Source organism: Nomascus leucogenys, chromosome 4 (genome assembly GCF_006542625.1).
Source record: "Nomascus leucogenys isolate Asia chromosome 4, Asia_NLE_v1, whole genome shotgun sequence".
Classification (NCBI taxonomy): domain Eukaryota; kingdom Metazoa; phylum Chordata; class Mammalia; order Primates; family Hylobatidae; genus Nomascus; species Nomascus leucogenys.
The window spans coordinates 92,463,166-92,488,166 of NC_044384.1; the positions used below are offsets into that span (position 1 = coordinate 92,463,166).

Here is a 25,001-nt window from a genome sequence, read left to right on the forward strand (position 1 = left end):
CATCTACACAGGGGTTCCCCGGAAACGCCCATCCCTCCCACTCCACACCCCAACCTGACCTCCTGAGGCAGTGGCTGCAGGGGCTCTGGGGGTTCGACCCCAGCAGTGAGATGGGCCATGGGGCTCAGGGGCCCTGGGTCGTGTGGGGCTCAGGCCTCAGGGCAGATACCCTGGCCCTGGCCTTGGCAACAGCGCCCCTCTTGTTCCCTGGGGCATTGCTCTGCTGCTCGTCTCCTTTTTGCAGCCACCATTTATGTAGCGCCGACTGTGTGCAGAGTCTGGGAAGATGACACAGAGAAGAATAAGAAGAGGGAGTGGTCCTGCCACAGGGGTGCAGGGCCAGCTGTAAGGGGATGCAAAGCATGAGGAGGAGTCCACGGCTGGTCCAGGGGCCCATGCCTGTACTCCGGGGACGTGCTGGACAGGGCATGTGGAACCAGGCCAGAGCTGACTTTGTTCTGGGAATGGGAAGAGTTTGTTATTTAGCTTGTTCCTTTCATCTATTTGCATTGCAGAAGTAATCCTTAAATCCAGCCCTTATCTAATCACTAGAAGAGTTACAGAGACAACTAAAGTGGTCTTTGATCCTTCCCCACATCCTAGTCATCTGGGAGCACCCAGGGAGTCACATGGGAAGGGCTGGGATCAGATCTGAGGGTCTAGCAGGGTGTGTCCCAGGGCAGAGCCCTTGCCAGGGGTGAGCAGTGTACGGGGAGGGAAGGGCGCCAGGGACAGAGCACAGCTGGGCCCTGAGAAGCTTGGGAGGCTGAGGTGGGCAACATGGAGCTGGCTGGCTTCCGAGCAGCCCAGTACCTACCAGGCTGACCCACCCACAGCGACTGCCAGGAAAACCTGCTCAGGCCCCGCTCAGAGCCACTGTGGAAGTGGGGGCTCCAACAAATCTGAGCCCAAAAAGTGTTTCTCCAGGATCCCCTGCCAGCCCCACCTCCCACAGCCTGAGCACAGACCCCGGGATGCCCCACAGGACCACCTGCTCCCGCACAGACCTGTCACACTCCCCACAGCCCTGTCACACTCCCCACGACTCTGTCCCACTCCCCACGGCCCTGTCCCACTTCCCACAACTCTGTCCCACTCCCCACGGCCCTGTCACACTCCCCACAGCCCTGTCACACTCCCCATGGCCCTGTCACACTCCCCACAGCCCTGTCACACTCCCCACGGCCCGTGGCATCTGGCCGTACATGGAAGTGAGGAAGCTGCTGTCTCCCCCAAAGAACACTGCTCCCAGCCAGGGCTCAGCCCTGTGGGGCAGGGCTCAGAGGCTCCTGGTTCAGAGACCAGGGCCCTTGTCACTTGCAGCATGAACAGCAGGGAACTCTGCCCCCGAGTCCCACAACAGAGGTGGGGACCTTGTCACGGTGGGCCCAGGTGACAACACAGGGCCAGCGGTTCTTCACCCGGCAGCAAACACTGCGGCAGATGACAAACATTGCAGCCCTTGGCAAACAAAAAGCACGCAGCAAACAGTGTGGCCAGCAAAGAGACCTTCCCCTCCCCGGGGACCAGGCAGGGCAAGGCCGTCACCCAGAGTGTCCTGCACCCACCGGGCTGCCTGTGTGACCAGCCACAGAACCCACTCTGCATTAGCACCCATGGCCGGGACAGGCAGGGTGCTGGGCCCATGGCTTCCTGCATCGGCCAACACCACCCAAGGCTGCCAGGCCACAACATGAAGTCAGCTGTGCCAGGAAATCCCAAGCTTCGCCCACACCTGGCCCCGGGCTGTCGCTGCATGCCAAGGGATTGTGGGACCTTGCAGGCCTGCAGGCAGCAGGGGAGGGCGCTGGGCTGGGGTCCAAGTGTGCCCCTGCTCTAGGGCATGGCCGGCAGGCAGGGACAGGGAAAGGAAGGAGCAGGATTCCCACTTGGCTGTGGCTGTCTTACCCCATGGAATCCAGGCTCCAAATCACCTCACCATTCTGTGGGTTAATTTTCATTCTTAAGACCTTCATCTAAAGACCTTTGCTTCCTGGAACACAGGTCTGGGTTTTCCCAACAGTCGTGGGCACCCGGCCCGGCACGTGCTGCTCAGTGGAGGGACCTCACAGCCCGTTCTATGTGAGCCGGGCAGGAAAGGCTTCAAGGGCAAACTCTCTCTCCGTGACAATCAGGAGGTTTCTTCTCCAACCATGAGAAGGAGCTGGGGTAGCTCGTGAGGCCAGGAAGAGAACAGTCCTAATCCCATCCTTTCCCTCCTCAGCAGTGACCCCAGGGTCTGCTGTCCTGCCCCCACCCACACTTCAAAGAAGGAAGGACACCTGCCTTCCCTCCTACCTCACACCCCGAAGCATGGGGAGCATGGGGACCCTCGGCAGAGTCTTTTTGTAATGAAGAATAACAAACTATTGTGAAATAGCAGAAAAGAAACTAATGGCCAAATAAATCCAAGCTGAGGAAAACACCTGTTAAATATAATGACAGAATGTGCTCTCATCAAAACCAAGGAAACTTTAATAATACACTAAACCTCACAAAATGGGGGCAGAATACAATGATGACCACATGTATGAAAAATGGTCAATGGTAGAATTGAAAAAATGCAAGAGAAATAAAAGACAAGGGGCCCTTTCCGAGCAAAGTGGCAACGCCACAACAGCCTCGCAGTCAGGCTTGGCGGGACAAGAATGCTGGGCAGTGCTGGTTTGCAGGGAGGGGTCAACTTTTCTGGAAGCAGCCCAGCAAAGTGCCCCAAGAGCCATAAATTATTCCTGTGCTTCGCAGCCACAGCCCACGAATGCAGGTGCAGCCACAGAAGCGCTGGCAGAGGGGAGGCTGAGAGTGGCGCCGGTTGAAGATTTCTCACAGGAAACAAAAGGCACAGCCTCCATGTGGCTCATGGCCACGAAAACCCTTGACTCAAACCATTCCACGTCGTGAGGAAGACACGGGTCAGCCACCCTAGTTGCGTGATGATGATGCTGTCGGGGAAAGCGTCGGTGCCTATGTGGGGAAAGTAGGGGAGTGAGAAACAAAAGCAAAGCATGGTGGTTCTGTGGCTCCGGTGCCCTGGAGGCCATGGCTCACTTTTTCACAATGAACATGGGCTATTTTCATTTTAAAAAGTCTATGAATGTTTCTAAGGAGACCATACAGAACCGAAAATTCTGAATAACCATGTCTTCCATAAGGCAGACTTTTCATTCCTGTCACCTTTCTGGAAGGGCTGGACATGGAGTCTGTGGGCCTGCGATGGAGGCGCCACCATCTCACCCCGAGTCCACGGCCCTCAGTCTCTGTGCTCCCCGAGCCTAAGGTGAGGAATCCATGCCTTATGGTTGACGAGGGCTGCTGGGGCACCTGCCATCTCATCTGCATCCTGGAAAGCAGGAAGGAGCACAGAGGAAAACACAAGCCTGCTCTGGCCAGCTCAGTGTGCTCCTTCCAGAAACAGGTCAACACAAAATTCCCTGCAAAGCCGCCATTCCATTCCTAGGTCTATCCGCAAAAGAAATCAAAGCAGGGACTCAAATACTTGCACAGCCCTTGCCATGGCCTGGATGTAGTCAGTGCGTCTGTTCCCAGCAAAACTCTTGTTGAAGTGGGACCCCCAGTGTGGCAGCCTAGGGAGATGGGGCCTGAGGGTCGTGGGAGTGACTCCCTGGGGAGTGCCTGGTGCTGGGAGTGATTCTCCTCTTGTGATATGGGGTGAGTTCCCATGGGAATGGACTTGTTCCCATGAGTGGGGCTTGTTGTGAAGCCAAGACATCCCTGAGCTTTATCTCTCTTCCCGTGTCTGCTTCCCCTTTGACCTCCTCCAGCAGAAGCCAGGGCCATGCCATTGAACTTCTCAGCCGGCAGAACTGTGAGCTTGATGAATTACCCCATCACAGAGGTTCTTTTATGGCCACACAGAATGGACTCAGACACCCATGCTCATAGCCGTGCAGTCACAATAGCCCAAAGGTGGAAACAACCCAGCAGGTGAGGGGATCTGAAATGGGGTAGACACACACATCGGGGTCTTACCGAGCCTGGAAAAGGAGTGTGCTCTGACGCATGCAGCGACGCCACCAACCTTCACAACCTCGTGCCGAGTGAAGCCAGCCAGTCACAACAGGACCAATGCCGTGACCCCACAGATGGAAGGCCCCCAGAGGAGTCATGTTCAAGAGAAAGATGGCAGAATGGTGGTCAGCAGGGCCGGCGACAGAGGCCGATGGGAGTGAGTGATTAGTCAGGACGGAGCTCCAGTTTCGCCCGATGAAAAGGTGCTGGAGCTGCGTGGTGGTGACAGCGGCACAGCCATGTGCATGTTCTCAGTGCCACGGAACTGTGCACTTACCATGGCGACGATGGGAAATCTCATGTACCCGCATTTGACCAAAGAGGAAGGAAGGAAGGGAGTGGGGAGGGAGGAGGAAGGGAGGGAGCAGAGAAGGAAGGAAGGGAGGGAGGGGGGAGGGAGGAGGGAGGGAGAGAGGGAGGGAGGGAGCAGAGAAGGAAGGAAAGAAGGGAAGGGAGGGAGGAGGCAGAGAAGGAGGCAGGAGGGAGGCAGGGAAGGAGGGGGGAAGGAGGAGGGAGGGAGGGAGCAGAGAAGGGGAGGGAGGCAGGGAGGGAGAAGGAAGGAAGGGAAGTGAGGGAGAGGGAGGGAGAAGAAGGAGGAAGGAGCGAGGAGGGAGGGAGGGGAGGGAGGAGAGAAAGGGAGGAGGCAAGGAAGGAAGGAAGGAACGGAGGGAGGGAGGGAGGAATGGAGGGAGGGAAGAAGGAAGAAGCAAGGAAGGAAGGAACTGAGGGAGGGAGGAGGAAGGAAGGAAGGAAGGAAGGAAGGAAGGAAGGAAGGAAGGAAGGAAGGAAGGAAGGAAAGAAGGAAGGAAGGAAGGACCAGCCCGTTAGGCTGACTGACAGAGTACCCCTGGTCCTCCAGTGCTGCCCACCGCAGGCATGTGGCAGTGGCTGATGGGGAGAGAGTCTGGAAGTGACCGTTGTCGGGGCAGCCTCCTTGGTCCTGTGATTCAGGACAGGGTGAAAGTCGTGGCGGCCATTGGTGTCTCTGGCCGGGGTTCCTCTCAGGGGCTGGTGAGGGGACAGCAAATGGAGCGTGGAGGGTGGAGGGCTCCTTCTCCGGACGGGAGCGATGGGTTCGGGAGCCATTCTGTGCCTGTCTTTGCTGCTGGGCTGAGGAGCTGGATGGCATGTTGGGAGCAGTGGGAGCTGCTGAGGAGTTTGGTCCTGGAGGGAAGAGGCTGAATGTGCATGTCTGGAGTCACCGTGGAGGGCACAGCTAGAGGGAGCAGCAGGGTGTCCCAGGGAGAAGACGCCAGGGCTGGAATTAGAGGGACATCAAGGCTGATACTTAGAGGCGTCCAATATACAGGGCCTGCCTGATGGGCTGCTCTCAGGTGGGATTTGGGGGTGTGAGAGGGGTCAGTGCCCAAATGACCGTGGGGCCTGTGGCCTGTGTGCCCAGTCAGGTGACGACGCCATTCAGAAACTAGATCTCATGGGGTTGCCAGGCTGCTGAGTCTCAGGCCAGGTGTATGGTGAGTGTGATGCCCCAGGCCTGGAACACTCTGGTGTCATCGCGACCCAGTGCTGAGTGCACCCAGGAGCTGTGGGTCTGAAACAGCTGTCAGAGGTCACCGACATGTGCAGGAGGCCCCTGGAGTGTCAGGCTTGGCAGGAGGCTTTGCAGGACTGAGCAGGTGGGCAGGAAGGGCAGGGAGCACGGCTGCCGGAGGAGAGAGGGCACTGGGGGTGGCTCGGCCTGATGAGGCTGCTTGAAGCAGACACCCTTGGAAACTGACAGCGCTGCAGGCACTCCTGGGAGCAGGTGGAGGGTGGCCTGTCCCGGGCAGACCAGGCTCTCTGGGCTGTGTGGCCCCAGCTCCCTGAGCCCAGAGGGAGGTGAGGGTGAGAAGGCCTGGACCAGGCAGGACACAGCCCCCAGGGCCCCTGCTGGGAAGAGGTTAAACCTCCCAAGGACCCAGAAGGCCAGGTAACACAACACGGCTGCTCTCTCTCTGCATCTCCAGGGAGGACAAAGGAGGCCATGGCAGCAAGGGGACAGGGCAGAGGGGAAGGCGGGCAGGTAGATGTTGGCAGCCACAGATTCCCATCCAGTATCCTGGAGGAGGAAACCCAGGGCTGCGTCCTAGGAGGCCCAGGAAGCCTGGTGAGCCTGGAGGCTGAGGGCAGGCCCGGGAGATCTGGGAAGGACATCAGTGTCTCCACGAAGAGCAGCAGGGTCTCAGCCCATGGCAGCTGCAGCCCCCAGAGCTGCCACAGCAGCCCGTTGGTCTGTGGGGTCGAAGGTGGAGGCTGTCAGAGGGGCAGCGCAGGGGCCTACTGGGGTGAAGCCCCCTGTAGCAGCAGCACCCATCCTGCTGTGGCTCTGCCCTCCTAGACCCCCTCTCCTCCTGGACCCCCTGCCCTCCAGGACCCTCTGCCCTCCTAGACCCCCTGCCCTCCTGGACCCTCTGCCCTCCTGGACCTCCTGCCCTCCTGGACCTCCTGCCCTCCTGGACCCTCTGCCCTCCTGGACCCTCTGCCCTCCTGGGCCCTCCTGGACCCTCTGCCCTCCTGGACCCCCTGCTCTCCTGGACCCCCTGCTCTCCTGGACCCCCTGCCCTCCTGGACACCCTGCCCTCTAGGACCCTCTGCCCTCCTGTACCCTCCTAGAACCCCTGCCCTCCTGGACCCTCTGCCCTCCTGGATCCTCTGCCCTCCCGGGCCCTCCTGGACCCTCTGCCCTCCTGGGCCCTCCTGGACCCTCCTGGACCCTCTGCCCTCCTGGACCCCCTGCTCTCCTGGACCCCCTGTCCTCCTGGACCCCCTGCCCTCTAGGACCCTCTGCCCTCCTGTACCCTCCTGGACCCCCTGCCCTCCTGGACCCTCTGCCCTCCTGGGCCCTCCTGGACCCCCTGCCCTCCTGGACCCCCTGTCTGTTTCCCCTGCTCCTCTCCTCCTTCCCTGACACACGACTGGGTCCCCCGATCTGCAGCCGGGGTCTGGGCACTGGGGGCCCTGCGGGCCTCTTGGTGTCTGGGGACAATCACAGGTTCCCATGCCCACGCCCAGCCTCTGCTTCCAGGACACACTAGAGGGTGCCGGCATCCTGATGAGTCCACTGTTCTGCGATGGTTTTCAGGGATGGAGAAGGCTCCCTGTCCTCCACTGGAACCCTGCACTGGGCTGACGGTACCCCCACCACCCGCCCAGGGGCCCCCAGACCCTCCCCACTTCCACCGCCAAGCCAGGCCCAGGCTGCCCACCCGGGGCCAGGCCGTGAGCTGCTGTCCCCAGAAGGGGCCGCCCCGGGCTGGCCTGGCTCACTCCGTGTCACAGATATTCCCACAGAGACCCCAGCGAGACCTGCAGAACATTACAGCAAAATGAAGGAGAGCCAGAGGAAGAGGCAGATGTGCTGGCCTGTAAACAGTCTGATTTCCAATGTAAACCAGATTCAGGCCCACGACATCAGGTAAACATCTGCATCAGAACCCCCGGCCCCCACCGCCCGGGAGGCCCCGGGGTCCACACGGCCGACTCTGGGACCCGTCACAGTGACCGCCGAGGCATTTCGTAATTAGGCAAAATTGATCCTTGCATTCCTTCCCTAAATCCCAAATCTCTGCAATTTTACTTCTTCTCAAAAATGAAAACATTTGGCAATTAGCTGATCCAAGTGAAAAAGGTAGAGAATGTGCTCTCAACTGGAAAATGCCAATTAAGGAAGCAGCTCTGACTTCCCACCCGCCCTGGCTAAGCTGGGAGCTTATCTTCCCCGAGCAGAAGCTGCTGGGATAAGGGGCATTGGGAAACACCGAGGGCAAGGCTGCCTCCTCGGCTTCCTCTGAGAGCAGATTGGCCGTGGCCTCGCGCCAGCAGGGCCTGGGTGCCGCACGGGGTGGCAGGGGGCGGCAGAGCTGGGCCCGGCTCTGGCACTGGGATTTGGGGTGGTGGGACCCAGTGGGGCACCCGCTTGTGGGCAGCACTGAGGGCGGTGACGTAGGCAGCGAGTGCCGGTGTCTGCCCCTCCAGCTGGCCGGGCTCCCCACCCTGCTCCTGCCGCCCTGGACCTCAAGGCCCATTTGCGGTGCAAGGCGGCTCTTGGCCGGTCTCTACTCCTAAACATTTATGCATTGAAAATGCCCGTTTGTTTGTTTTCTTGTGTTCCATTTATGTGATCTGTATGCTTTTTTGCTTAATTTAAATAATTTTTAAATGTGAAATCGTTAAGTAACCGCAGACGCTCAAACTTTCTGTTGTCCACTCACCGAGCCCATGAGTTCTGTCTCCTTCTTCCCGTGGTTTCTGTTTGCAACAGTAACGGGATACCTGTATGTCTAATTTTTTTTTTATTCAAAAGGCGGCATACGATGTATGTTCTCTTTATCAAGCTCGTGATTTTTTTTAAAGATTTTATTTTGAAATCGTTGCAGATTCACAGGAAGTCTCAAAACTAGTACATGAGATTCCCACATGCCCCTCAACCAGTTTTCCCAACGGCTTCATCTCCCTTAGCTGGAGTGCGTGTCTAAGCCAGGAGGCTGACCTTGCTACAGCATGTGTATCTGGGTTTTTGCCATGTTGTAGGATGTGGGAATTTGTGTACACACCACCAGGAACAGGACACAGAGCTGTCCCACTGCCACGGCCATCTCCGGGGCTGCCTAATCCCAGAGACTCTTTGCCCACGTCCCCGTTCCTTCCTCCTCACACCCTCTGGCCTGTTTCCTATGGCTATAAATTCGTCATTTTGCAAGTGTGATGTAAATGGAATGCGTGGGACCCTTTCAGATGAGCTCTTCACTCAGGAACATGCCCTTGAGACCATCTAAGCTGTTTCCTGTGTCAATAGTTAGTTCCTTTTTACTGATAAGTAGCCTCCCCTGGTAGGAAAGGATCCTTTTGTTTACCATTCACCTACTGAAGCTTTTGACTATTACAAATAGAGCTGCCATGAACAATCACGTATAGGTGTTTGTGTGAACATAAATCTTTCTTTCTCTGGGACAAATGCCCAGGAGTGTGACTGCTGGGTCAAATGGTCAGAGTCTGTTTCGCTTTTTTAAGAAACTGTCAAACTCTTTTCCACGCTGGATGCACCAAGTTACATTCCACACGCAGTGAATGTGATACCGTTTCTCTGAATCTCTGCCAGCATTTGGTCTTGTTATTATATTTTGCGTTAGCTGTTCTAATAGGTACGGAGAAATATTGGGTCACGGTCCCAGCCTGCGTTTCCCTGGTGCCACGCGTGTTGAAGGCCGTTTTGTGCCTTCATCTGCCATCTCCACCTCCTCTCCATGATCCTTCTTTCATTGGATTATTTGGCCCTGTTCTGTTGAGTTTTGAGAGTTCTTCTTATATTCTAGATACGAGTCCTTTGTCAGACATGTGTTTTGCAAATATTTTCTCCCAGCCCACAGCTTATCTTTTCATCCATCCTAACAGGATCTTTCACAGCATAAAAGTTTTTAATTTCAATGAGATCTAATTCATTGATTTAAAATATATATGAATCATGCTTTTGATGTTATATCTAGGAAGTCCTTGCCAAGCCCCAGGTCCTGGACACTTTCTTCTCTTCTAAAAGTGTTACTGTTTTTGATCCAATTTGAGTTAATTTTCTTTTTCTTTACTTTTTTTTTTTTTTCTTTTTTGAGACGGAGTCTTACTCTGTCTCCCAGGCTGGAGTGCAGTGGCGTGATCTTGGCTCACTGTTACCTCCAACCCCCAGGTTTAAACGATTCTCATGTCTCAGCCTCCCAAGTAGCTGGGATTACAGGTGCCTGCCACCACGCCTGGCTAATTTTTGTTTATTTATGTATTTATTTATTTATTTTGAGACGAGCTCTCTCTGTTGCCCAGGCTGGAGTGCAGTGGCACGATCTTGGCTCACTGCAACCTCTGCCTCCTGGGTTCAAGCGATTCTCCTGCCTCAGCCTCCCAAGTAGCTGGGATTACAGGTGGCTGCCACCATGCCCAGCTAATTTTTGTGTTTTTCATAGAGACAGGGTTTCACCATGTTGGCCAGGCTGGTTTCAAACTCCTGACCTCGTGATCTGCCTGCCTCGGCCTTCCAAAGTGCTGAGATTACAGGCATGAGCCACCGTGCCTGGCCCAATTTTTGTATTTTTAGTAAAGATGGGGTTTTACCATGTTGGCCAGGCTGGTTTCGAACTCCTGACTTCAAGTGATCTGCCAGCCTCGGCCTCCCAAAGTGCTGGGATTACAGGCATGAGCCACTGCGCCCAGCCCCAGTTCGAGTTAATTTTCATATGAACGTGTAGGTCTACGGCCGTTTTTGCACCCATGAGTCTGCCCTAGCATGGCTTGTTGGGAAAGCGTCTCCTCTGGCATTGAGGGCTCTTGGTCCCTTGTGGGAGGCCACGTGACTGTGATCCTGGGGGCCTGCACGCCCCTTTACCTGCATTCTCTCTCTTCCCTGGGGTGACACTCTCTTTTTTAATTTTCTATTTTTTTAATTTTAATTATTTTTTTTTTAATTTTAGAAATGAGGTCTCACTGTGTTGCCCAGGCAGGTCTAGAACTCTAGCCTCAAGAGATCCTCCCTCTTCGGGCTCCCAAAGTGCTAGGATTACATGCATGAGCTGCTGTGCCCACACCCACGGTGACACTCTTGATTAAGGGAGCTTTTGAGTAACTCTTAATATTGAGTGGCATGATTCCTCCTTTCTTCTTTTATCATTTAGCTATTCTAGTTCGTTTGCCCCTTTGTATACATTTTAGAATCAATTTATCTAATAAAAAATATTTTTGATATTTTGGTATGTTGATTAATATGTATTCCTGGTATTTTTGATAAAAAAAATTTATCTAGATCAATTTAAGAAAAACCAGATTAAAATATAAAAGCACTCAACATAATTTACTACATTAGTATATGTATTGAGAAAAACTATATAGATGACACTCAAAACTCTTCCCTAAAACTTAGCCCCTCTGTGAATTTTAAAGTTTTTCTTTTTCTAAACATTATTCCATAAAAAGTGTGAGAATTAATATTCATACGTTTAGTCCATTTTTCTACTGAGCTGCTACTGATTTGTATAATCAATTTGGATATTAGAGATATTAATTTTTATTGTTTTATCTGTAAGAAACATTTTCTCTGAATCTGTACTATGTCATTTTTACTGTGATTTTCAATAAAGAAGTGTTTCCTTTTGAAATAGTGAAATCTCCCAGACACTCCGTTAACAATGCTTGTGTTTCACGCCATGCTTTCAAGGCTCCCCCAATATCGGGACTACATTCCCCTCATGTCCTTCCAGGAATTTTGTACTTTTATTTTTCTGTTTGGATTTGGATTCCTCTTGGATTTGCTCTGTGTCTCAGCTAAGATGGGACTGCCTTGCTGGGTGGCTGCTCTGTGTCTCAGCCGAGATGGAGATGGGACTGCCTTGCTGCCAGTGCATGGTTCTGTTGTTATGTCCTCTGCAGCAGGCCCTGTCTCTTCCTCCTGGCTCAGACACCCCGTCCACGGGGTCCTGAGTTACACTGAGAAGGCTGCCAGGGCCCAGGTCCACTTCCTCCTTCAATTTATGTAATCCAGAAGCAAGGCAGTGCTGTTTTAATAACTGTAGCTTTATAGTCTGTTCTGATAGCTGTCTGGGAAATCACCACTCATTCTTCTTCCTTTATATTTTGTTTTAAATTTTTAATGGCTATAAAAACTTTAAAAAATTATAAAGACATCCCCCCAAAATTTAATGGCTACACTTGCCTATACATTTTGATGAGAATTTTAGAGAAAACTTGGCAAGATAAAAGTAATTGTTTATTTTAATTGGAATATAATTAAATCCATAGGTTGATTTTTAGAGACCTGAAGTTGTAAGTGTTCTCAATCAAGAAACCTGTTATATCTCTCCGTTTATTTACATCTTATGGGTAGGAGACTTTTTTTTTTTTTTTTTTTTTGAGGTGGGGTTTCGCTCTCATTGCCCAGGCTGAAGTGCAATGGTGTGATCTCGGCTCACTGCAACCTCTGCCTCCCGGGTTCAAGTGATTCTCCTGCCTCAGCCTCCCAAGTAGTTGGGATTACAGGCATGAGTCACCATGCCCAGCTGAGTTTTTGTATTTTTAGTGGAGACTGGGTTTTGCCATGTTGGCCAGGCTGATTTCAAACTCCTGACCTCAAGTGATCTGGCCACCTCGGCCTCCCAAAGTACTGGGATTACAGGCATGTGCCACCACATTTTGCTAATTTTTTGTATTTTTAGTAGAGAAGGGGTTTCACCATGTTGGCAAGGCAACTCCTGACCGCAAGTGATCCATCTGCCTCGGCCTCCCGAAGTGCTGGGATTACAGGCATGAGCCACCATGCCCAGCTGCCCATAGAATTCTATAATTTTAAAATTACAAATGGGAAATGTTGTCACATGATATTCTCTCTACATGGTGTCTAGAAAATCCATTGATTTATAATGTTGTATCTTTACTCAGCTTTTGTTCTAGTTGTTTCATTTCTTCCTTTTAAATATTTTGAACTGTATTTACTTTTCAGTGTGTCCCAATGCTATCATTCAAAACAATGCTTAATAAGACAGTAGCTGCTTCTCCTAATGTTTCACTTCTATGTGACTTTTAATATCACTTCCCGAGGGATATTCTTCAGAAGTTAGATATTAATAGCTTTTCAAGTTTTTCTTTGTTTCTAACATAAACGAATGCTGAACTGTAAGCTTTCGAACTTTGTTGAACTTTACCAGCTTTTGCAGCTAATGCTTGAGTAGTCATAGGTTTCATCATTTGTGAATTTCCAGAATTACATAAATAGACCTGCTGCTCTTCCTGCCTTGCTAGAATAAACCATACTTGAGCTCAGTGCCTGGCACATAGTAGTTGCTCAATAAATATCTGTTGCATAAAATGAATGAAGGGACAAGAACATGGAGAAAACCACCTCCGTGGTTCAGGCATGAAGGGCCTGCTGCAATGGAGGTGTTGGGGCACTGAGAAAACCCTCCCTGGGGCCGGGCGCGGTGGCTCACACCTGTAATCCCAGCACTTTGGGAGGCCGAGGTGGGCTGATCATGAGGTCAAGAGATTGAGACCATCCTGGCTAACACGGTGACACCCCATCTCTAATAAAAATACAAAAACATTAGCCCAGCGTGGTGACGCACGCCTGTAGTCCCAGCTACTTGGGAGGCTGAGGCAGGAGGATGGCATGAACCAGGGAGGCGGAGCTTGCAGTGAGCTGAGATCACGCCACTGAACTCCATCCTGGGAGACAGAACGAGACTCTATCTCAAAAAAAGAAAAAAGAAAACCCTCCCTGGTCCCCAGCCCCAGGCTGCAGCACCAGGTAAGGGTGAGCTTGCCTAGGAGGCCTCACTGTCTCTGACGCCTTGAGGTAATGGCAGCCACACCTCACCCTGACCCAGCCCACCTATGGCCCAGGCTGGCACAGATCCCACATTCATACCTAGGAGAAGGGGACCCAAAGCCATCTGGGGCATAAAGGCTACCTGCCTCCGTCTCTATTATTCTCTGGACACAGTGTCTGAAATTCAATTAAAATTTATGAGATAGCAAGAAAGGAAGGTAAAATGAACCATGGCCGTGTGATAAAACAATTAACAGAATCCAACTTCGAGATGACTCCAATGTTGACACTGTTGCACAGGGACTTTAAAATAACTCACAGGCTGGGCACGGGGGCTCACGCCTGTAATCCCAGCACTCTGGGAGGCTGAGGTGGGTGGATCACGAGGTCAGGAGTTAGAGACCAGCCCGGCCAACATGGTGAAACCTGATCTCTACTAAAAATACAAAAATTAGCTGGGCATGGTGGCGGGTGCCTGTGGTCCCAGCTACTCGGGAGGCTGAGGCAGGAGAATCGCTTGAACCCGGGAGGCAGAGCTTGCAGTGAGCCGAGATTACATCACTGTACTGCAGGCTGGGTGACAGAGCTAGACTCCATCTCAAAAAATAAATAAATAAATAAAAATAACTGTGATGGGTATGTTTAGTCAACATGCATTAACAGGTGAGGAATTTCAACAGATAAATGAAAACTGAAAAAAACTAGAACACTATTTTCATTTTTATTTATTTATTTTTGAGATGGAGTCCTGCACTGTCGCCCAGGCTGGAGTGCAGTGGTATGATCTTGGCTCACTGCAACCTCCGCCTCCCATGTTCAAGTGACTCTCCTGCCTCAGACTCCCCAGTAGCTGGGATTACAGGCGTGTGCCACCATACCTAGCTATGTTTTGTATTTTTAGTAGAGACAGGATTTCACCATGTTGGTCAGGCTGGTCTTGAACTCCTGACCTCAGGTGATCCACTCACCTCGGCCTCCCAAAATGCTGGGATTATAGTCCCAGCTACTTTGGAGGCTGAGGCAGGAGGATCTCTTGAGCCCAGGAGTTAGAGGCTGCAGTGAGCTGTGATCGAACCACTGCACTCCTGCCTAGGCAACAGAGCATGGCCCTGTCTCAAAAATGACAAAAGTCAAATGGAAATAGCCTCTCCACCGCCCCTCACAATATCAGCCTTCTTACCGTAGGCTAATTAACACACTGGAAAGAACTAAGGAAAGAATCCATAAAGTGGGAGACAGAGGAGTAGAAATCATCCAAAATGAACACAAAGAGAAAAAGAAGAAAGAGAACTAAACCAAGCATCCAAGACCTTTAAAACACTTCAACACACTCTAGTGAATGTCCACTTACGATCCTAAAAGAAAACAAGAAATCGTGGAAGAAAAGCTACTTGGAGAGATGGTAGCTGAGAGTCTCCCAAAGTCAATCAAAGACAAAAAAATCACAGATTTGAGAATTTTGGAGAGCCCTAAGCAGAATAAACACAAATACTCGTGTTAGAACTAATAAAAAATCCAGCAAAGGTGCAGAGTGCAGTATCAATACACAAAAATCCACTGAATTTCTATACATTAGTAACAGACGATCTGAAAATGAAAATAAGAAAATTTTAAATAATAATAGAATAAAATACAGAAGCATACATGTAACCAAAGAAGTATAAGAGTTAAATGCTAAAACCCCCAAATCCTGCTGAGAGGAATTAAAGAAAACATGAGCAACTGGGGCGGCTGTCCCTGTTCATGGGCCAGAGGCACAATCACTTTAACACGGCAGTTTGTATATCCAATATAATCCCTGTCGAAATCCAGCAGGCATTTGTGCAAAATTTGACAAATTGATCCTAATATTTACAAATGAAAATGAAAGGAAAGCCACCGATTAGGATAAAATATTGACAAATCATATAGCTGATAAAAGATTGTATCCAGAATAGAAAAAAGAACTAAAAACTTCATGACAAAAATAACTTAAAGGACCCGGTATGGATAAAACAATTTTTTAAAAGAACAAAATTTAGTAACCAAGACAGTCCATATTGGCTTCATTGTAGACACACAGATCAATGAAACAGGATCAAAAGTCCAGGGAAAAAAAACCCTTTTATACAGACTGTCAATTGATTTTTGAAAAAGGCACAAACAGAGCTCAGTGGGGGGACAGATAGTCTTTTCCACAAATAGTGCTGGGACATCCGGAAAGCCACATGAGAAAGAAGTTTGGAACCCTACCTCATGTCCCCCACAAGAATTAACACAAAGAAGGCTACATGAAAACCGGAAGCTAAAACTTGTAGAAAACATGGGAGAAAGTCAAGGAAGCTGTGGGTCAGGGGCAATTCCTTGGCTATGACATCAAAAATAAGATCATAAAATAAAACATTGACAGGGTGAACTTCATCAAATTTTTTTCAAATGTGTGCTTCAAAAGACACTAACAAGAAATCGGAAGATAAGCCGCAGATAGGGAGGATGTATTTGCAAATCATATCGCTGATGAAAGATTGCGCCCAGAATGGAAAAGAAACTAAAAAATTAATGACAAAAACAACTCAGTTAGAAACAGGCAAAACATCTGCATAGACATCCAATTTCATAATTTGTGAGAAATATATTTAGTACCATACACCTCCCAGTAACAGCTGCTTCACTCTGCCCCGGTCCTTCTAATGTGCACTGTTTTTATTACTTTTTAATAATTGTGATTATCTCTGTAACCCAAAATTTATGGTAATAGGCTATTTGGTTTCCAAAATACAATATTTGCACTATCTATTTCGTGACTTAATTTCTAATTTTTTTTTTGCCGTGTGGTTGGAAAATATATTTCTGTATGTTGATCATTTGACTATCAGAAACCTGCATTGTGGCTTAATGTTTTAATCCCTTTGTAGCCTTCTTTAAGTCCACGTACAACTGGCTTGCATTTTCCCTTCCTGTTATCGTCAGCTATTCTGTGTTTCTCGCGGGTAACATCGTTTAACTCCATCCATACACTTGTGTCTTTTAATTAGTAAGTTTAATTTATTCGTTCTTCTGACAATCTGTTGTATCAGGATTCAAAAGTCCTGCTGTCTTAAATCAGGTTTTCTATTTTGCTGTAGTCTTTTTCTTTCTTATTATTTTCATGACCATGTTCCCTTCCCAGGGCTGGTCATTTGAGGAGCTGCCAAATTAAGACCTTTGTTGTCCCAGGACAAGCTCCGTTGCAGAGGCTGCAGAGTACACCAAGAAGAGTGCTCCGTGCGGAGAGTGCATCCTGCTCCCCGGGGACCAGGCCAGGTGCGAGGGGTGCCCTGGCTGAAACTCAGTGCCTTGGTATTTTTGGAACCTACTTGGGGAAGAAAAATCTGGAGACCCTGTCCTCCCAGTACTGAGCGTTTTCTGTCTTGGAAGAGGTGGTAGTTGAAGTTCACTTCGGAGCCGCCTGTTGTTTTCACTTTGGGGGACTCTGGAGCTTTTAGTTGCACAAACAAGGAATTGCCTGCATGTTTCCTGGATGCAAATGTCTCAGGAGAATGTGTGTGTGTGTGTGTGTGTGTGTGTGTGTGTGTCATGTCGTACGTGGATGCTCCCCCCTGCCCTCCTCTCAATCCCCATCAGTGCCTGATGAGCTCTGGGCAGCACACCAAGGGATCCAGGCTGGTGCCTTGGGGCTGAAACTCAGGAAGATCACATCTCCTCCCTCCCACTGAGGTCTTTGCCTGGGACCTCACTTCCTAGCCGAGGAGCAGCCTCTTTCCAGGACAACCCAAAGTGGAAATGTCCTCCTTGGGACAATTACTCCAGAACTCAGGCTGTGGGTTTCACTCTGTCCAGGTGGCATCTGCCTGCCCAGCTGCTGAGCACCCCACAGCGTGCAGAGGCCGTGCTGTCCCGTGGCTGCTCTGCACACACGATTTCAGAAAATCCATAAAATTGATTAATCTTTCCCCCGTCTAATCACTAAAGAGAGAGACTGCACAAGTTAGCAAGATTAGGAAAGAAGGAGATTCTATAGATATGCAAAAGGATAAAAGGGACTATTCAGAACATTCAGGTCAATAAATCTGACAACTTAGATGTGATGGATACATTTTTTGAAAGACATGAATTATTAAAGTCACTAAAAAAAATAGATAAACCAAACAGCCCTGTATTTGTTAAGAAAATTAAACTTGTAGTTAAAAAACCTTCCGACAAAGGAAATGACAGGTCAAATTGTTTCACTGGTAAATTTCACCCAGCAGTCAACAAATAGAGAATCCTGACTCTGTACAACTTTTTCCAGGAAACCAAAGACCAGAGAACATTTCCTAACACATTCTACGAGGCTTATCCTGACACCAAAACCAAACAAAGATACCACAAGAGAACTACAGGCCAATACCCCTCATGAACATAGAGGCAAACATTTAGCAAACTGGATACAGTAATATGTACGATGATAATACATGATGACAATGTGGAGTTTATCCCAGTAACCCAAGATCAACTGAATATTTGAAAGATCAGTGCATTTCACCACATTCACAAGCTAAAAAAGAAAAGCCATATGATCATCTCCATAGATACAGAAAAAAATCTGATATCCATTATGCATTTATAATAAAAACTCAAGCCAAATTAGAGCACAAGGGAATGTTCCCAATCTGATAAAGGGGAATCTCCAAAGCAGATGCAGCAGACATCGTGCTTCCTAGCAGAAGATTGCCCGCTTTCCCCCAAGAGAAGGAAGCAGCAGCAGTGCCTACTCAAAGTGTCTCTATCTGGTTGGTGCAATGAGGCACGGAAAGGAAAAAAAAAACAAAACAAAACACAGATTGCAGAGGAAGAAGTAAGACAGGGCCACGGCCATCCCTGTAGAAAATCTAACAGAATCTTCTAGAAAGCTACTAGAACTAATGAGTGACTTAAGAAAAATAGTAGGCTATAAGATCAGCATACAAAATCAGTAGTCAGTATAAAGGGATAATTAACCCCATTTAAAAAATGATAGACATGTCTCCAAAGAAGAGATACAAATGGTAAATAGCACAGGAAAAGGTGTGGCATGTCATGACTCATCAGGGAAGCACAAAACACACTCGCAGTGAGGCATCTTTCCACACTGTCTCTGGAACAGCGTCAGCGAGGCCGATAATCCGTGTTGGTGAGAACATGGATAAGTTCGAACACTCCTATGTTGTTGGCGGGAACACAACATGATTTAATCGCCTTGGAGAACAGTTTGGCAGTTCCTCAAAATGTTAAACATAGATGTATCCTATGATTTAGCAATTCTACTCCACCCAAGAAAAATGAAAACGTGTCCACACAAAAACATGTGCACAAATGTCCACCATGGCATTGTTCTAATAGCCACATGGAGGGAGCAGCCCATGTGTCCCAGCACCAACAAATGGATTCACAAAACACAGACTAGCCACACAATGGGGTATTTCTCAGCTATAAAAAGAAATGAAGTTCTGGTCACCATGACGTGCATGGACCTTGAAACTTTGCGCTAAGTAAAAGAGGCCAGACACGGAAGGATGAACATAGCAGAACTCGATTTGTATTCAGCAGAGGCAAAGCCGCAGAGAGGGAGGAGAGATCAGTGGTGGCCAAGGCCAGCGGAGAAGCTCAGCGGGAGGGGTAGGGAGTGACTGCTGATGGGTATGGCTTCTTTGAGGTGATAAAATGTTCTAGAATTACATTGTGAGGATGGTTAGAGCATGGTGACGGCTGGAAAACTCTGCGAATATACTAAAAACCACTGAATTGCGTACTTGAAGTGGGTGAAGTGTGTGATATGTGTGTGTTATCTTCATGAGGCCACTAAAAATCAATTGCATTTCTGTATTACAGCAGAAATTGAACTCAAATGCCATTTAAAATTATAGAGAGAACATGAATCCTTACGAATAAATCTCACAAAAGATGTACGAGATATGCTAAAGGCACGGCTGGGAGAAAGTCAAGGTGAATGAAATAAATGGAGGTGTGCACCACGTTCATGGGCCGAACTCTTGATATTGACGGGGTGCCACGTCTTCCCAAATGGGTTGATGAATTCAGCACCATTGCAATCAGAATCCCAGAAGCGCTTCTTTTCTCTTAACAGAAATTCCCATGTTGATTATAAAAAATCTAAGGACATGTAGAGGACCTAGAATAACCAAAAAAATTTTGAAAAAGAGAAAAAAGTTGGAGGACCAAAGATCTGTGATTTGAAGACTCGCCGTAAAGCTACAGTCATGAAGACAGAAGGGGATGGGTGTCAAGAGAGACAAAGGGGTCAGCAGAACAAAATATACAGTATGAGGAGGGGGATTTTAAACAATGCAACCACTTTGAAAAACAGTTTGGTGGGTCTTAAATGGTGAAGCCCATGCTTTCCATATGACCAATTCTACACCTAGGTATTTAGCAAGAGAAATGAAAGCATTTGCCCACGAATGCTCACAGCAGCTATGGGTGAGTCCCCCGGGTTTGCTTCTGGATAGGATGAAGGAATTTAGCAAGTCCTCTCTGTCTTTCTCTCTCTTGCTCTCTTTCTCTCTGTCTGCCTCTCTTGACAAGCCTAACTTTCCAGCTGACTGTCTTGTTGCAAGATCCTATTTTGAATATTAAAAAATGAATGTCAGCTCTCTTATGATGATTAATTTTATGTGTCAATTTGGAAAGTGTATTTAGAGGAGATTAACATTTATTTATTTATGTATTTATTTATTTATGTATTTATTTATTTATTTATTTATTTATTTTTGAGACAGAGTCTGGCTCTATTGCCCAGGCTGGAGTGCAGTGGTGTGATCTCGGCTCACTGCAGCCTCCACCTCTATCTTCTGGGTTCAAGCGATTCTCCTGCCTCAGCCTCCCGAGTAGCTGGTATCACAGGCGTGTGCCACCACGCTTGGCTAATTTTTTTGTATTTTTAGTAGAGATGGGGTTTCCCCATGTTGGCCAGGCTGGTCTCAAACTCCTGACCTCAGGTGACCCGCCTGCCTCGGCCTCCCAAGGCGTTGGGATTACAGGCGTGAGCCACTGCGTCCAGCCTGAGGTTAACTTTTAAATGGATGAACTTTGGGTGAAGCATGTTGCCTTCTGTAATGTGGGTGGCCTCTTCTGATCAGTTAGTCTTGAATACAACAGAAAGCCAGCCTTCCCAAGCAAGAGAGATGCTCCAGCAGACGGCCTTGGGACTTCATCCGCTCCACGGGCTCCCCTGGGTCTGCAGCTGGCCAACCCACACTGCCCACACTACCCACACTACCCACACTACCCACCCTACCACACTACCCACACTACCCACACTACTCACACTACCCACACTACCCACACTACCCACCCTACCCACACTACCCACACTACCCACACTACCCACCCTACCCACACTACCCACACTACCCACACTACCCACCCTACCCACACTACCCACACTACCCACACTACTCACACTACCCACACTACCCACACTACTCACACTACCCACACTACTCACACTACCCACACTACTCACACTGTCCACACTACTCACACTACCCACACTGCCCACACTACCCACACTACCCACACTACTCACACTACCCACACTACCCACACTACCCACACTACTCACACTGTCCACACTACCCACACTACCCACACTACCACACTGTCCACACTACCCACACTACCCACACTACCCACACTACCCACACTACTCACACTACCCACACTACTCACACTGTCCACACTACTCACACTACCCACACTGTCCACACTACCCACACTACCCACACTACCCACACTACCCACACTGTCCACACTACTCACACTACCCACACTACTCACACTACTCACACTACCCACACTACTCACACTACCCACACTACCCACACTACTCACACTACCCACACTACTCACACTACCACACTACCCACACTACTCACACTACTCACACTACCCACACTACTCACACTACTCACACTACCCACACTACTCACACTACCCACACTACCCACACTACTCACACTACCACACTACCCACACTACTCACACTACCCACACTACCCACACTACCCACACTACTCACACTACCCACACTACTCACACTACCCACACTACCACACTACCCACACTACCCACACTGCCCACACTGCCCACACTACCCACACTACCCACACTACCCACACTGCCCACACTACCCACACTACCCACACTACCCACACTGCCCACACTGCCCACACTGCCCAGACTGTGGATGCTGGACTCGCCGCCTCCATTACCCCATGAGTCCCCGCCTTACAATAAATCTCCTTCTCACTTTATTCACCCCCCTACCCTCAGTTCTGTTTCTCTGGAGACCCTGACTCAGCCACTGTGATCCCAGGGAAAGGGAGCCTCAGAGAAAGGAACCCTGTGTCCACCAGGCTTTCTCTCCAGGGATTTGCTGACACCTTCACTGTGCATGGCTGGGGTGAGAAACCAGGCAGAAAACAGCTGCTTCGAGGCCAGAATTACAGGTAAAGAGTTCAGCATCCTCCCTGTTGTGGGGGAACTGCGGAGCACGAGGCCTTCCAACAAGAGGCCCTGGCGTCAGCACAGATCACGAGAGGGCTGGGCTCGGGATCAGGCCGCTGAAGGACCCTGCCTGCATGGAGGCGCGTGATCCAATGTTCTTTCCTTGCTGGCAGCAGAAAATGTTACTGGCTCCGAAGGAAGATGACAACATCCTGCTTCTTTGCTGATGTACGTGCACAGCATCCAATGCACCCAGGACCTCTCAGGGCACCAGACCCTGGCTCTGTGCTTTAGTTGCATGACTTGGGCAAGCTTCTCATTTCTCCCGCCTCAGTCTCCTCTCACCTCACAGGGCTGTCATGAGGCGTGCTGGGCACATGCAGCTCACAGAGAAGGGCTGGCTTCCTCCTTGCACCCTCGATTCCCTCCTTCCCCTCTCCAGCAGGCAGGCTGCTTGTGGAGACGTCTCCTGGGCAGCATGTGTCAGCAGGGATTTCATGGGGACAATGAGAATTAGCATCCACTCTTGCGGGCATCAAGTCACTGAAGGACAAAGCCTCGGAGGCAGAGGAGGCTGTCGCCCTTTCCCCAGGGCTCCACATCTGTGGCTGCTGGTCCCCCAAAACCCTGAGAGTTAATAATCCATGCCTGACCTAGGGCAATGGAACGAAGTCTTATCAGGAAAAGCAGGCGGGTCCTCTGCCTTCCTAAAAATTAATGTTTTATCATCAGACTATGAACATGATAATTTTTAAATTCAACGCTGGAGATCACAGGAAAACATTCTCTCAGGGGCAACATGGAAATTGCTGTGCTTTGTACAGGGTGACCCAGCCCACACTGTCAATCTGGTGAAGTCCCTCACTCTACAAAGCCCACCTCAAATCCCCCCTGCTCTCTGCACAGAAAGCCACAAATTGTTTCCTGCAATAAAGAGCCTGACTCCGTTTTTATGATGTTTGACGGCTCACTGCTTTGACGCCTCACCCATCCCTCTTCCCGTGTGCCCCACAGCAGGGCAGGTACCCTTGGTGCCAGTGAGAGGCTCAAGCCCGGCAGGCTCCTGCCCGTGTGAGGCCATCATCCCATGCCTGAGGCATAATAAGAGCCCCACGCCAGCTCCCTTCCTGAAGCCACCCTCACCCCGTGAAAGCAGAGCTAGGTAAGTACCAGACCCTTTCATCTTTTCCCGGTGTGTGGGGGCGTCATCAGGGTTGACGGAGGAACCACATTTGGGTGGGGCCCCTCCTCTTTTTCCAGAATGACCACAGCACTCCACTATTTCTTCTTTTCTTTCTTATTTATTTATTTATTTATTTATTTATTTATTTATTTATCTGAGATGGAGTTTTGCTCTGTTGCCCAGGCTGGAGTTCGGTGATGCTATCTCTGCTCACTGCAGCCTCTGCCTCCTGGGCTCAAGTGATCCTCCCACGGCAGCCTCCCGAGTAGCTGGGACTACAGGCACATGCCACCACACCCGGCTAATTTCTGTGTTTTCAGTAGAGATGGGGTTTCACCATGTTGCCCAGGCTGGTCTCGAACTCCTGACCTCAAGTGATCTGCCTGCCTCAGCCTCCCAAAGTGCTGGGATAACAGGCATGAACCGCTGCGCCCGGCCAGCACTCTCCTATTTCTGATCCAACTGTATTGTCATACAGAAATCACATCTTGATCATGTTTACGGACTCACTTCTATGCATAGATACATGTCTCTGATTCCATGCACTGCAACGGTCATTGCATTTAAAAAAGAGGCAAACGCACGTCTCCCAGCTCCTTGGAAGACTCAGCCTCTGAGGGCTCCATGGTTTCCGCATGAAAGGCCGATGGCTGCTTTGCAGAGATCCAGCCCTGAGACTCATACCTTTCTATTCTGAAGAGAGAACATTTCTGCACAAGAACCTAGGTCAGGGTTCATGTGTCTGTCCCTTGCATTCTGCAGAGGACCGGATCATAAATGGTGCAGCTCTGGGGGCCACCCGGGCCCTGTGGAAGGAACTTGTCCCTGCCATCGTGGGGGATGCAGCTGCACATGGCCTGTGGACGTGCTCCAGGAAGGCGCCTGCGGGGGTGGCTGTGAACTCCCGCTGTCCCCAGCACATTCCCTGTTGACACATCCTGGCTGGGAGATGTCTCCACAATCAGCCTGCATGCTCTGAAGTGAGGGGGAGAGGGGAAGGAGCGAGGTGAGGGGGCAAGGAGGAAGCCATCACTTCTCTACGAGCTGCGTGTGCCCAGCAGGCCTTCTGACAGCCCTGTGAGGCCGTGCACGTGAGAAGAGACTGAGGCGGGAGAAATGAGAAATAAAAGCTGAACATGAGTTCAATTCATCTTGTGTTTCCTTCAGTACAAAATGTGAATTTCATATCAGTATTTTGCGCAACCAAGTACTATTTGTCCTGTGACTTTTATTCAGACACTAGACAGTGTAAACTGATTCACAGCTTCTGGGCTGCACCACCACAGGGGCCAGCAGGCCTGGGTCCCCCCACCAACCTGGAGTGAGGGGTGCAGCTAGGCCGGCTGGGCATGGTCCCTGCAATCAAGTCTGTAGAGGGGGTGACAGCCACGGAGCCTGAAAAGCGGTTCCATAGTGTTTGCAGCTTCTGAGCACTGAGGGATGAGCCAGCACACTCATCACAAAACAGCCACAGTGACCCGACCCACACTGTCCAGAGGATGAGGCCACATAGGATTCCCACAGTGGGAGATGCTGACCTGGACAAGAGAGGGAAAGGGACAGAAGTTCCCAAGATCCAAGGTAGGGCCCTGCGGGCAAAATGGCCAAGAGCCGCCTTGCACCGCAAATGGGCCCTGAAGTCCAGGGCGGCAGGAGCAGGGTGGGGAGCCCGGCCAGCTGGAGGGGCAGACACCAGGCACTCGCTGCCTACGTCACCGCCCTCAGTGCTGCCCACAAGCGGGTGCCCCACTGGGTCCCACCACCCCAAATCCCAGTGCCCGAGCCGGGCCCAGCTCTGCCGCCCCCTGCCACCCCGTGCGGCACCCAGGCCCTGCTGGCACGAGGCCACGGCGAATCTGCTCTCAGAGGAAGCCGAGGAGGCAGCCCTGCCCTTGGTGTTTCCCAAGCCCCCTTATCCCAGCAGATTCTTCTCCGGGAAGATAAGCTCCCAGCTTAGCCAGGGCGGGTGGGAAGTCAGAGCTGCTTCCTTAATTGGCATTTTCCAGTTGAGAGCACATTCTCTACCTT

General features: G+C 50.3%; 1 long non-coding RNA gene and 1 pseudogene across 1 annotated transcript; one reads left to right on the forward strand and one right to left on the reverse strand.

The window, feature by feature from the left end:
* Positions 1-2,409: 2,409 nt before the first annotated feature.
* Positions 2,410-3,170, reverse strand: LOC115834710. Its single transcript, XR_004029589.1, has 2 exons — positions 3,138-3,170; positions 2,410-2,964 (listed from the first exon to the last, which is right to left on the reverse strand). It is a non-coding gene; the product is annotated as an uncharacterized LOC115834710 (long non-coding RNA).
* Positions 3,171-6,218: 3,048 nt separating this feature from the next.
* Positions 6,219-23,905, forward strand: LOC115834663 (annotated as a pseudogene).
* Positions 23,906-25,001: the final 1,096 nt, after the last annotated feature.